Genomic DNA, 12,929 nt, shown 5'->3' on the forward strand with positions numbered 1-12,929 from the left:
CACCATTAAAACCTGACATACAGGTAGATGTTATATGAGTCAACAAAGACCAAAGTAAGAGTACCAGAAACCTCAGCAGCCCACTTCTGCCACCTATCAATGAGGCTAGGCTCAGCTCTGAAATTGCATCATTCCATTATGCAATCACTGCTTTTACCAACGGGGTTGCTTTCACCACAAGCATGGCTTCCAGACTTAGTCAGAAATGCCTGTCATATCTCAGCAACTCAGGCAATAGGAGATTGCTACATATCTCACTTCCGTTAGCTGCCACTGCCTCCAGGAAAGCACCCTAGCATCTGAGGGCTCCTGGCATCAGCCCTTCCCTTCTGCAACTTGTTGGGAATGGGTTATTCAGAATGGGCCCTCAAACTTCATTCTTTGCTTTATTAACCTGAGGTGCTTTCTAATGTCCGAGTTCCTGAGATAAACTCAACTCATCCCTTTTGATATCTTACGTTATAAGAAAACTCAACTCTAGTGCCCACAGAGAGGATTATTTAAGTATTAACTTATAAACACATTTAATTCAGTGTTAGTCATCTTTTTATCTAACTCAGTCGTGTCATCTGTCATGCCCACAGCCTTCTGTCAAGCTCTCACAAAACCATGGAGAGAGGACCTGCTGGGATGGATTCCGGAAGGACCACAAAATCATGAGGCAGCAGACACTCAGAGCTCTGGTGAAACCAGCAGGGGGTTCTGGTCAGGACTAATGTGCTGCCATGGGAAAGCCCCCAGCTGGCATGCCTCACAAAGCAGTAGTCAGAGGACTTCTGCTTCCTGTCCTTCTGCCCTTCTGACTCATGCCACCCAGCCCCCTTTCTTTACCAAGGGGTAACTAAAGCTAAAACTGTTGATAGGTGTGTAAGTTGACTGCACAACTCAGAAGAAAAAGCTCATTCCTGGTAGGTGGTTTCAAAGCAATGGTGCCTTGGAGGGCTAGGAAGACTGCACGTCGGCACTCTCACAATCCCATTATTTTAATAACGTTTGGGTTCAAGCCACCCAGACCACTGCAAGAAACTCCTAACAAGCCCTTCTCCACACAGTAGCCAGAGGGATCCTTTGAAAAAGGAAGTCAGATCTTGTCACTTCCCTAATCAAAACTCTTAAATGGCTTCATACTTAGTATAAAATCTAAAGTCTTTACCAATGAGCGTTATATGATCTGGCCCCTGCTTACCACCCACCACGTTTCTTACTACTCTGCCCTTTCTCACACTTCACCAGTCACACTGGCCTCCTTGCTACTCCCCAAGCCTCCTTGTATCTCAAGGCCTATGCACATGTTAACATGTTGCCCAGGGTTTTCTCTCTCTCACTTCATTCAAGTCTCACTGTCACCACCTGAGAGACACTTTGCCTTGCTATCATATCTGGTCCCTCTTCCTTTCCTTGCCCCTTCACAAGACAGATCACTACCTGACATACATTTTTTCCCACTGGCCATCTCCCTGAAAACAGGGTTAGCCAACAAGGGCAGGGACTTCACTTTGTTCACAGCCTGGCAGATAATAAGCACCTAGTATCAACTTGTAAATAAATAAAGGAAGGATTCTAGAGTAGCTGGGTTGGTAATACAGATTACGGAGTGGTTTTATAATCTGAAAAGCACAATACAGATGCGTCATTAGAACACAGTTTGTGAAGCTATGTCCACTCTTCTTCACTCTTGCTCTGTCTCTAATACCTGCACTTACTGCTTCTTGCAATAACTCAGGCCTCTGTCTTAGTTCAGAGTCAGACCACCAGAAATTTCTGCCCCCAACAGTGAAAATAAGTAGGCACTCCCACTGGAAATGTAACTGACTCCCTGTAGCAGGTAGCCCCCCATCAGTACACTGGCCACTGTCAGCACTCAGATGTGGGGTCTCAACAAAACTGAGAATGTGCCCTACCTGGTTTGGCTCAGTGGCTAGAGCAGGGGTCCTCAAACTACGGCCCGCGGGCCACATGCAAATACAAATATTGTATTTGTTCCCGTTTTGTTTTTTTACTTCAAAATAAGATATGTGCAGTGTGCATAGGAATTTGTTCATAGTTTTTTTTTTAAACTATAGTCCAGCCCTCCAACGGTCTGAGGGACAGTGAACTGGACCCCTGTTTAAAAAGTTTGAGGACCCCTGGGCTAGAGCATCAGCCTGTAGACGGAAGGGTTCCGGGTTCGATTATAGTCAAGGGCACATGCCTGGGTTGCGGGCTCAATCAATCCCCAGTAGGGGGCTTTGCAGGAGGTAGCCGGTCAATGATTCTCTCTCATCATTGATGGTTCTATCTCTCTCTCCTTCCTTCCTCTCTGAAATCAATAAAAATATATTTAAAAACAAAACAAAACTGAGAATGTCCCCAGCAGCTCTGACTCTGAAGTATGAAACTTCAGACAGACAAGAGCTACAGAGGAGCGCTGGAAAACACCTGGCAATCATTTGTCTGAGGCCGGTCTGCAATTTGGAATTGGATGATCCAAATAGGTAAGCACCTTGCCAAGTGGCAAAACTACAGCTTCCCAGGGGAGGGCTAAGTTCAGTACCCGTCCGAGTAGAAAGACCTGTTGAACACATATCTCTCCCTTGCTCTGCTGTAAACTCCTGAGGGAAGAATAGGCCCGTGGGCACCTCTGAATCTGGCACATTGTGGGAAGGGCTGGCAGGCTGGCAAGAAGGAAGTCAACTTGGGGGAAAAGCCTTGGCCCCACACTTCCTACACTAGGACACAGCATCGTTCCTGGGGTCTGAAGCTGTGAATAAGCTGTTAAACCATTACTATGATCTACTTAAACCATTATTTTCACACTGAAGCCACACAAACACCCACCCTTGTCTCCAGCCTGCATCTTTGTATCCCTGCTCCAGAGTCTTTTTGTGCCTGAAATGTTCTTCTTCTAGTTGTCTCCTACTCAGTCTTCAGACCTCAGCATGAATGTCACTTCTATGGGTCACACTTTCCTGGCAAATTACTTGATACATAATCCAGTGCTCAATAACTACCCATGGAATGAGCGAAGGCAGTCAATAAATACATTATGCCACAGAATGTAAAATTTACATCAATTATTAAATTGAAGCTTATGGATTTAAATGAAATTTGGCAATGGGACAGAGGCTCCCAAACTCTCTCAATTCACGGAATCCCTGGTATCTCAGTAAAATTTTTGGGGTATTCTAGGCCCAAAGCAATACCTAATAGTTCCATATGGGAAGTAGTCAGGTCTAAACAATCACTAAAAACCCAGCTTTGCAAAGACACAAAGTTATCAAAAGAAATGTACATTTCTTCCCACTGGCCATCTCCCTGAAAACATTGAAACTGAACTACCCCAAGACAGTACTAACGTGGACAGATGTGGACTTTCACTAATGTGGACTTCCACTGCATTGGAAAAAACCTCTGGAGGTTTACTGTGGTGCCTCAGCAGTCTGGGAACAAAGACCCTTTGACAAAGTCACTCTCCTCTGCTGTGTGACATATTTTGATGGGAAAGTTTTGGATGTCCTGCCTGATAAGTGTCCTCCATTTCAGGTGTGACAGGGTGACCATAACACTATCTGAGGTCCCCGCAGGCACTCCAAGGAGACTTTGGAAGCCCTGTGCGACCTTTCTGCCCTGTGAGTCATTTCTTCTTTTCACGTGCAGAACTCATGGGGCCAAAGGCAACATTTGTCAGCAACAGAAAGAGAGAGAGAGAGAAAGAGAGAGAGAGTAATTTCTTAACTAGACCAGAGTCTTGCCACCCCTGCCACCAGCTGGCTGGGCCTCTGTAAATCTCTTAAGGGCAGTAGGTTTGGATGTCCCCACCTGTAAAATTAGGCACAGAAAAGACCACCCCAAAGAGAGCAGGTCTGACTTGATCTTTTATTATAAATTAGGTCTACACATAAGTTTTTATTTTGGTTATAAAAGACAAAAATGGACATAGATAGACCGATGCTATTCCTCCCGAATTTAAACAGCCAGCCAATTTCCACTAATGGTGTGGGCCAAGGTTAGCAACTACACAGTCCCAGCACCAGCCAGCAGCAGCCCCACGATGCAGACAGGTGAGCAAACCACTGGCCTCTCAGGCAGGGGCAATGGTGGACCTTCACCAGCTTCTGAAAGAACAAACAAGGTAAGAACAGAAGGCCCTTCCCCCATCCAACTGTTTACAATATTAAAGAGTAAAATCACCTTCCGTGAAGCATTTGTGGCTTTCATTGACTATATTCAACTTCTGGTCAGTAAACAAGACTGGTCAACCAACCCGGCACCGACATCAGAGTGAGCCCATCACCTGATGCAGCAAGAAGGAAGTGAGCAAGCAATTTAGTCATCCCCTTCAGCATGCAAATCACCCAGCAGCAAACAGTCACTGTCACCTTTCAGCATGCAAATCACCCAGCAGCAAACAGTCACTGTCACCCGAGGCAGCCCAGATGAGTCTGGCATCCACCCCCCAGCTGCAGTGAGAACAGGGTCTGCTCAGGCCCACAAACCTCTGCCAAGATTTAGTGGCTTCAAGGTGAGGGAAAACCCTCAAGGAAACAAAGATTGCTCTTGCCTAAAACTCATCCTCCAGAAACTGAGCGGTGCTCAGGGACAAGTACCTTTCCCAAGGCAGCCTGCTAGAGAATAGTGCTCAAAAGGGCAATTGGGATGGATTCCTCTCTAGCCAGTGTCCACAAAGTTCATCATCCAAACTGAGATGTGGTTGGTGTGGATTTCTTTGGGTTTATCCTATCTGGGATTTTCTCAGCTTCTTGAATTTGTAGATTTGAGGACTTTTCAGCCATTATTTCTTCAAATACTTTTTCAGCCCCACCCTCTTTCTCCTCTCTTTCTGGAACTATGATGACATAAATGTGTTTTATATTAGTCCCATAAGCTCCTGAGGCTCTGTTCAGTTTTTTTTTAAATATTTCCTTTATTGATTTTAGAAAGAGGAAGGGAGAGGGAGAGAGAGAAACATCAATGATGAGAGATGATCATCAATCAGCTGCCTCCTGCACGCCCCCTATTGGGGATTGAGCCTGCAACCCTGGCATGTGCCCTGACCGGGAATTGAACCATGACCTCCTGGTTCATGGGCCGATGCTCAACCGTTGAGCAACACCTGCTGGATTCTGTTCAATTTTATCAGTCTAGTTTCTCAGTTGTTCAGATTGGCAATTTCTACTGTTCTATCTTCAAGTTCACTGATGATTTCCTCTGTTTTCTCTATTCTATGGTGGAGCCATCCATTGAAGTTTTTTATTTTTCAGTATTGTACTTTTCAGTTCTAAGATGTCTGTTTGGGTCTTCTTTATATCTTGTATGATTCCAACATCTGTATCATATTGATGTTGGCATCTGCTGATTGTCTTTTCCCAGACAAGTTGAGAACTTCCTAGTTCTTAGTATGGTAAGTGATTTTGTTGTTGTTGTTTTAATCCTCACCCAACAACATGCTTATTGATTTTAGAGAGAGGGTGAGAGGGAGAGAGGGAGAGAGGGAGAGAGGGAGAGAGGGAGAGAGGGAGAGAGGGAGAGAGAGAGAGAAAGAAACATTGATCAGTTGCCTTCCCACCTGGGCCCAACTGGGGACTGGACCTGCAACCTAGGTATGTGCCTGCGTGGGAATGGAACTCACAACCTTTCAGTGTACAGGTCCATGCTGTAACCAACTGACCCACACCGGCCAGAGCTGGTGAGTGATTTTTTACTGTATTCTCTCTTTTTATTTAAATCCTCTTTTTCAGGCCTCCTCTGCCACCACACTGGTGGGGAATGGAGAGCACCAACTCATTGCTGTCATTCATAGGCATAGCCCAACAGCTGCAATGCCACGGGGAAGCCTGGTGTGGGGCGGAAATAGAGATCTGAGGACAAAGAAAGTAAGATGGTCCAAAACAGTAAAAGAAGTTATACCAGCATCTGAGCTGGGTCATGAAAAATGAACCAGTCCACCAATCAGATAAGGAAGATAAGAGAAATCCACGACAGAATTAGCATGTATCAAGGCCTAAACCATGAAAGAATAATAGCTACAGAATCTAGTGTAATTCAAGTGTGGTACAATGAGATGCATTTATATGCGTGGGTGCAAGGGTAGTAAGAGATGAGCCTTTTAAATGAGACTTGAGACCAGGACCCAGGAGCCCTCTATGTGTCTAAAGCAGTGATTCTCAACCTTGGCTGCACATTAGAATCATCTGGGAATCTTTTTCAAATCCTGTTTCTTTGTTATGGGGTGGGGCCACAACATTAGTAACAAAGAAACAGAATTTCTGGAGGCTGAGGCCCAGAAATCCGGATTTTAAAAAGATTCCCAGGTGATTCTAATGTGCAACCAAGGTTGAGAACCACTGGTCTAAAGTCTTTGGGCCCTGGGTAGCCAATGACAATAGGGCAAGGGTGTGACATGATTAGAAAGAACTATGCCATAGGATGATAATGCTATACAATGATGCTTGCACCATGTCATGATATCAGTAAGTCACAGAGTCTTGACCAAGGCAGTCTAGACCCGTGGTCAGCAAACTGCGGCTTGCGAGCCACATGCAGCTCTTTGGCCCCTTGAGTGTGGCTCTTCCTAAGCCTTAGGTGTACCCTAATTAAGTTAATAACAATGTACCTACCTATATAGTTTAAGTTTAAAAAATTTGGCTCTCAAAAGAAATTTCAATCGTTGTACTGTTGATATTTGGCTCTGCTGACTAATGAGTTTGCCGACCACTGGTCTAGACGACAACACGTTCAGGCCAATGCTCCACAGCAGATGCTTAAATGCCTCTAGCTAACAACCTTACCCCTAAATAACAGGATTTATGAGTGTGATCTAGAGACACATGACTGGTATTGTGAAAGCTGGATCTGTGCAAGCATGACTTGGCAAGAACCAGACGGAAGAGCCAGCATCATTCAGCACAAATTGAGCTGACAATTTGTGGAACCGGAACTGCTAGCTGATCGTGGAGAGCCTTGCAGGCTTGTTTCAATCAGTCTTTCTGGAGCCTTGGCCACTTAGCCTGAACACCATGTGGGGTGAACCCACAGATCCCTTAAGCCCTTGGCAACATACTCCAGAGCCTTTTGTGGGTATAACTTAGTAACATTATTAAAAGTTAGCACAGGGCAATTGATGGGTACAAGATACTTCAGAGGAGTTCTGTGAGATAATAGAAAATATATACTGGTCTCTGTCTCTGGTTCCTGGAACAGCTCCTAAAACCCTTGGAATTTCCTGAGTGATACAAGTATCTTTTGTTCTAATGAGGCAGCTCCTGGATGTCTCCTGGATGGGGACTGGTGACCAGAAAGACAAAGTCATGAATAGAAGCTGGGGATTTTCAGCCCCAACCCCCAATCTCCAGAAAATGGAGTTAATAATTGATGATGCCTATGTGATGAAGCCTCCATAAAATTCCAATAGTATGGAGTTTGAGACCTCCAGGTCAGTGAACACACCCACATACTGAGGTGACATGCCCCCACTTCCACAGGACAGAAGCTCCAGCACTCAGGACCCCCTCACACCTTGCCCTCTGAACCTCTTCAGCTGGCTGTACATCTACACCCTTTATCATGTCCTTCAATAAACTGGTCAAGGTAAGTAACTGTTTTCCTGAGTTCTGTGAGCCACTCTAGCAAATTAATTGAACCCAAGGAGGTCACTGGAACCCCCATTGATAGCCTATCGGTCAGTAGCACCTGCACTTGCGACTGGCTTCTGACAGGGTGGTGTTGTGGGACTAAGCCCTTAACCTGTGGGATCTGATGATATATCTGCAGGTAGACAATGTCAGAATTGAGTTAAATTGTAGGACTCCCAGCTGTTGTCACAGAAAATGAAGGGTTGTGTTTGGGGTAGTAGTGTGAGAGTAAAGGAGAGACTCAGGAAGGAAGACTGGGTTTTTCTAACACAAGTTCATCCTCCTGACCATTCCTTTGCCTCAGTTAGGTTTGAATACAAATAAGGCAAAGAGAAACACAAATTTGAGGACTTGCCTTAATTTACTCAGGTGCTGGACAGACCAATTCTGAAGGCTGCTTCTGCCTCTAGGACATCAACAGGAATAAGGGGTGACAGTCTGACAAGAACCCTTAGAGAGCAATCAGACCCGACCCCCCGCCACCAAAAAAAACCCACACACACACACACAACAACACACACACACACACACACACACACAGAGAAGCCTCCTTCAGAGGAGTTCTGTGGAGATAATAGAAAATATATACTGGTCTCTGTCTCTGGTTCCTGGAACAGCACAATTGTAGGACTCCCAGCTGTTTTCACAGAAAATGAAGGTTTGTATTCTCTCTTTTTATTTAAATCCTCTTTTTCAGGCCTCCTCTGCCACCACACTGGTGGGGAATGGAGAGCACCAACTCATTGCTGTCATTCATAGGCATAGCCCAACAGCTGCAATGCCACGGGGAAGCCTGGTGTGTGGGGGGGGAAATAGAGAATGAGATGGGCCAATGCCCGTATGACCTCCCAAAGTGAATGTGCACTAAGGGCTCATTAATAGAGGTACAGATGGACTCCACACTTAGCATCAAGGACAAACTGGAACACAACCAGGAAGAGTTCCCAGGATGGGGCAATCCCAAAACATGTCACCTGAGAAACAGTAAAGGAACTGGAAGGTTTACTATTCTAAGGAAAAGGAGAGTCAGAGGCAGCTGATACCTTCTTTGGGTAGTCAGAAAACAGAAAGGAGAGGCCCCACAGTGCAGAAGTGGGGCCTGGTGATGGAGGGAAGAGTTGTATACACTCTGTAAGAAGAGCTTTCTGACAAAGGTGCCTGGAAAAGGAACAAACTGCTGTGGGGCATGGCCCCCTATCTTAGCAGATGTGCCAACAGAAGGCTGGGTGATCTGAGTTTAATGACAGAGAGAGTACCTGCCATCCTAGGGCCTGGGACACAGACCCACCAAATTAATGTTCATTAAATGGAACTGGTTGATTGGTAACCATGTTGAGGGAAACCACAAGGCTCTGACCTTTAACACTTAAATGCTGACTTCTGGATCTCTTTCACTGAACACTCTAAATGATTCTCTCTCTCTCTCTCTCTCTCTCTCTCTCTCTCTCTCTCTCTCTCTCTCTCTTTCTCTCTCTCCCCCTCCCTCCTTTCCTCCTTCCCTCCCTGTGTTTACATTAAATAAGAGCTACGGAAAGCAAGGACACAATGACAAACATCCCACAATGATATGTGATCCCATAGCATATCCTAAGGCCTCAGGAAAGAGGCTTAGGATAGATCTCTGAAAATGGCAGGAAGGGTGAAGTACTAACTCTTTCATTTAAAAAACTGGTCCCATATGTTTTTGCTCAGCTAAGGAAACCATCAACAAAATGAAAAGACAACCAACTGAATGGGAGAACATATTCCCCTGATAAGGGATTAATATCCAAAATTTATAAGGAACTTATAAAACTCAACGCAAAAAAACCCCCACAAACAATCCAATTAAAACATGAGCAAAGGACCTGAATAGATACTTTTCCAAAGAGGACATACAGATGACCAATACGCATGAAAAGATGCTCAATGTCACTAACCATCAGAGAAATGCAAACTAAAACCACAATGAGATGTCACCTTACACCTGTCAGAATGGCTACCATCAATAAATCAACAAGTGTTGGTTAGGATGGAGAAAAGGGATCCTTTGTGCACTGTTTGTGGGAATGCAAACTGGTGCAGCCACTGTGGAAAGCAGTATGGAGTTACCTCAAAAAATTAAAAATGGAACTGCCTTATGACCCAGCGATTCCACTTCTGGGAATTTATCCAAAGAAACCCAAAACAGGAATTTGAAAGAATATATGCACCCCTATGTTCATTGCAGTGTTATTTACAATAGCCAAGATTTGGAAGCAGCCCAAGTGTCCATCAGTAGATGAGTGGATACAAATGTAGCTATGGTACATTTACTAGTATACAATGGAATACTACTCAGCTGTGAAAAAAAAAAAAAGAAGAAGAAGAAGAAAATTTTACCCTTTGCAACAATGTGGATGGATCTGGAGAACATTATGCTAAGTGAAATAAGCCAGTCAGAAAAACAAGTACCATATGATTTCAGTCATATGTGGAATTTAATGAACAAACTAAACTACCTAGCAAAATAGAGACAAACTCATAGATAGAGAGCAGGCTGATAGCTCTCAGGGTGGGGGGAAGCAAGAGGCATGGAGGGATGGAGCAAAAAAATAAAAACAAGACAAAGAACTCATGGACACAGACAACAGTGTGGTGACTGGGGGGTGGGGGGAGGGAGGTGGGTGGAAGTGGTAGAGGGTATAGTACAGGGGTGGGCAAACTTTTTGACTCAAGGGCCACAATGGGTTCTTAACCTGGACCGGAGGGCCAGAACAAAAGCATGGGATGGAGTGTTTGTGTGAACTAATATAAATTCAAAGTAAACATCATTACATAAAAGGGTACGGTCTTTTTTTTTTTTTTTTTTAGTTTTATTCATTTCAAACGGGCCGGATACGGCCCGCAGGCCGTAGTTTGCCCACGGCTGGTATAGGGGGATAAATGGTGATGGAAATAAAATAAAATTTAATTTAATTAAAAAAAAAAAAAACACCTGGTCCTAACAACAGCCTGTGCTTCACACAGAGCTGTCTCAGCTTTATCAAGGAGCTTCTTACCTGGTAAATGGCCTGGCTCCCCCCTGCACACCATTATCATGTCCTAATTATGTCTTTAAAACCCAACTCCAGCCTCTGGCTGAGTAGCTCAGTTGGTTAAAGCATTCTTATAGTACACCAAGGTTGCAGGTTTGAACCCTGGTCTGGGCACATATAAGAAACAACCAAAGAATGCATAAGTGAGTGGAACAACAAATCCATATATCTTTCTCTCTCTCCCTCTTCCTTCCCTCCTCTCTCTCTCAAAATTAATAAATAAAAAAATAAAAAAGACACAACTCAGGCGGCACAGACACAAATGCTGCTCCCTAGTGGTACTTTCACTGCTCCTTCTGGCTCCAAGAGGGAGGACTTGGTATCTGCAAACAGTGACAGAGAGAAAAGGAATGCAGGACTAGTGGGCCTCACCACTCAGGCACCTCAACAACCATTTGTGCCAGAATTTCCAGACTCTCCCTGCATCCTCCAACAGCAGAGGCCTTACTACTTCCCAGCCTTGGCTCACCCTGCTCAAATGTTTGATTAAAAGCCAGGACAGCCCTAGCTGGTTTGTCTCCGTGGATAGAGTGTCGGCCTGTGAACTGAAGGGTCCCAGATTAGATTCCGGCCAAGGGCACATGCCCAGGTTGCGGGCTCGATCCCCAGTAGGGGACGTGCAGGAGGCAGCCGATCAATGATTCTCTCTCATCATTGATGTTTCTGTCTCTCCCTCTCTCTTCCTTTCTGAAATCAATAAATTAAAAAACAACAACAACAACAACAAAAAGCCAGGCCAGAAGCTCATCACCCACATAGCGTTTCTCTCTAGTATTTTCTTTCATTTTTTTCCATACATAAATATATTATACACACACATACACATACACTCATACATAAAACAAAGAAAATGTATTCTATTTTATAAACTTTTTTTTCATGCTGCTAGAGGACACTTTATAAGGATATTTCCTTTGGCTCTCCAATAGTCCACTGATTTGATGTACCCTTACTTAATTACTTCCCTATTCTTCATTCATTGAAATATTTTTGACCACATAAATATATATGGGCACGAGAGAGAAAAGCACAGCCCTGCTGTGCAAAAGTTCACAATCTGGCCAAGGAAACACAGAAAACACTGCAGTCAAATGTGAGAAATGCAACAAAATCACAGTGCTGTGAGGATAGAGAAGTGAGCAACCTGCCCCAGGAAAATGGGGGAATACTGCACAAATGGGCAATTTGAGCAGGGTTGCTTCCAACTCCTCACTTAAATAAGAGTAGCAGTGGTTGCCCACTATAAGCAAGCACGGGGCCTGGCACTTCCTGGGTGTATGTATGTTACTGTGTCAGCCACTTCACACTGAAATTACTATTATGGCCTAAAATGATGAGCTCAATGCTCAGATCAGTTTAAATGGTTTGTGTGATGTGGTAAGTTGTAGAGATTGAATTAAAATTGTGTCTATAAAAAATAATAATAATAAATAAATAAAATGTGTCTACTTCTGAAGTCCATTCTGATTTCCTCCCTAAATAATATTAGTAAAAGCATCTTTAAATAAAAAAGATTTTATCTCTAAAAAAATTCCTTAAATTCTCAACTAGATTTAAATTTATAGAACTCTTGATTCATACATTGCCTTCAAATAGGATCAATCTCTAGCCAAGCTGATAAGAAAAAAAGGGGGGAAAAAGACATAAATTACTAATATAGGGAATAAAAGAGGGGACATCATTAGATTCTAGAGACATTACTATGGTAATATGGGAAATTATGAACAACATTATGCTAACATTTGATAACTTAGATCAGTGGTTCTCAACCTTCTGGCCCTTTAAAACAGTTCCTCATGTTGTGACCCAACCATAAAATTATTTTCGTTGCTACTTCATAACTGTAATTTTGCTACTGTTATGAATTGTAATGTAAATATCTGATATGCAGGATGGTCTTAGGCGACCCCTGTGAAAAGGTCGTTCAACTGCCAAAGGGGTCGCGACCCACAGGTTGAGAACTGCTGACTTAGATGAAATGGACAAATTTCTTTATAGACACACACTATCAGAGCTCACCCAAGAAAAATAGATAATCTGAAAAGTTTTAAAATAATCCAAATTCCATTGTTAAAACCTTCACCAAAAATGAATACCAGGAGCAGATAGCATTGGTAAATTCTATTAAACATTTAAGGAAGAAATAATACCAACTATATACAACACCTGTCAGAAAATAGATTTCCCAACTCATTTTATGAGGCCTGTGTTACCCTGATACCAAAACCGGACAAAGATAGTACCAAAAAGAAAAACTACAAAC

At 43.6% G+C, this 12,929-nt stretch overlaps 1 protein-coding gene across 1 annotated transcript in view; it reads right to left on the reverse strand.

The window, feature by feature from the left end:
- Positions 1 to 12,929, reverse strand: part of POR (cytochrome p450 oxidoreductase) — a 63,325-nt gene that overhangs the window by 35,038 nt on the left and 15,358 nt on the right. The gene's annotated exons all lie outside the window — the stretch shown is intronic.

Source organism: Myotis yumanensis, unplaced genomic scaffold (genome assembly GCF_028538775.1).
Source record: "Myotis yumanensis isolate MYYU_CA2020_CCGP unplaced genomic scaffold, mMyoYum1.0.hap1 SCAF_4, whole genome shotgun sequence".
Taxonomy (NCBI): Eukaryota; Metazoa; Chordata; class Mammalia; order Chiroptera; family Vespertilionidae; genus Myotis; species Myotis yumanensis.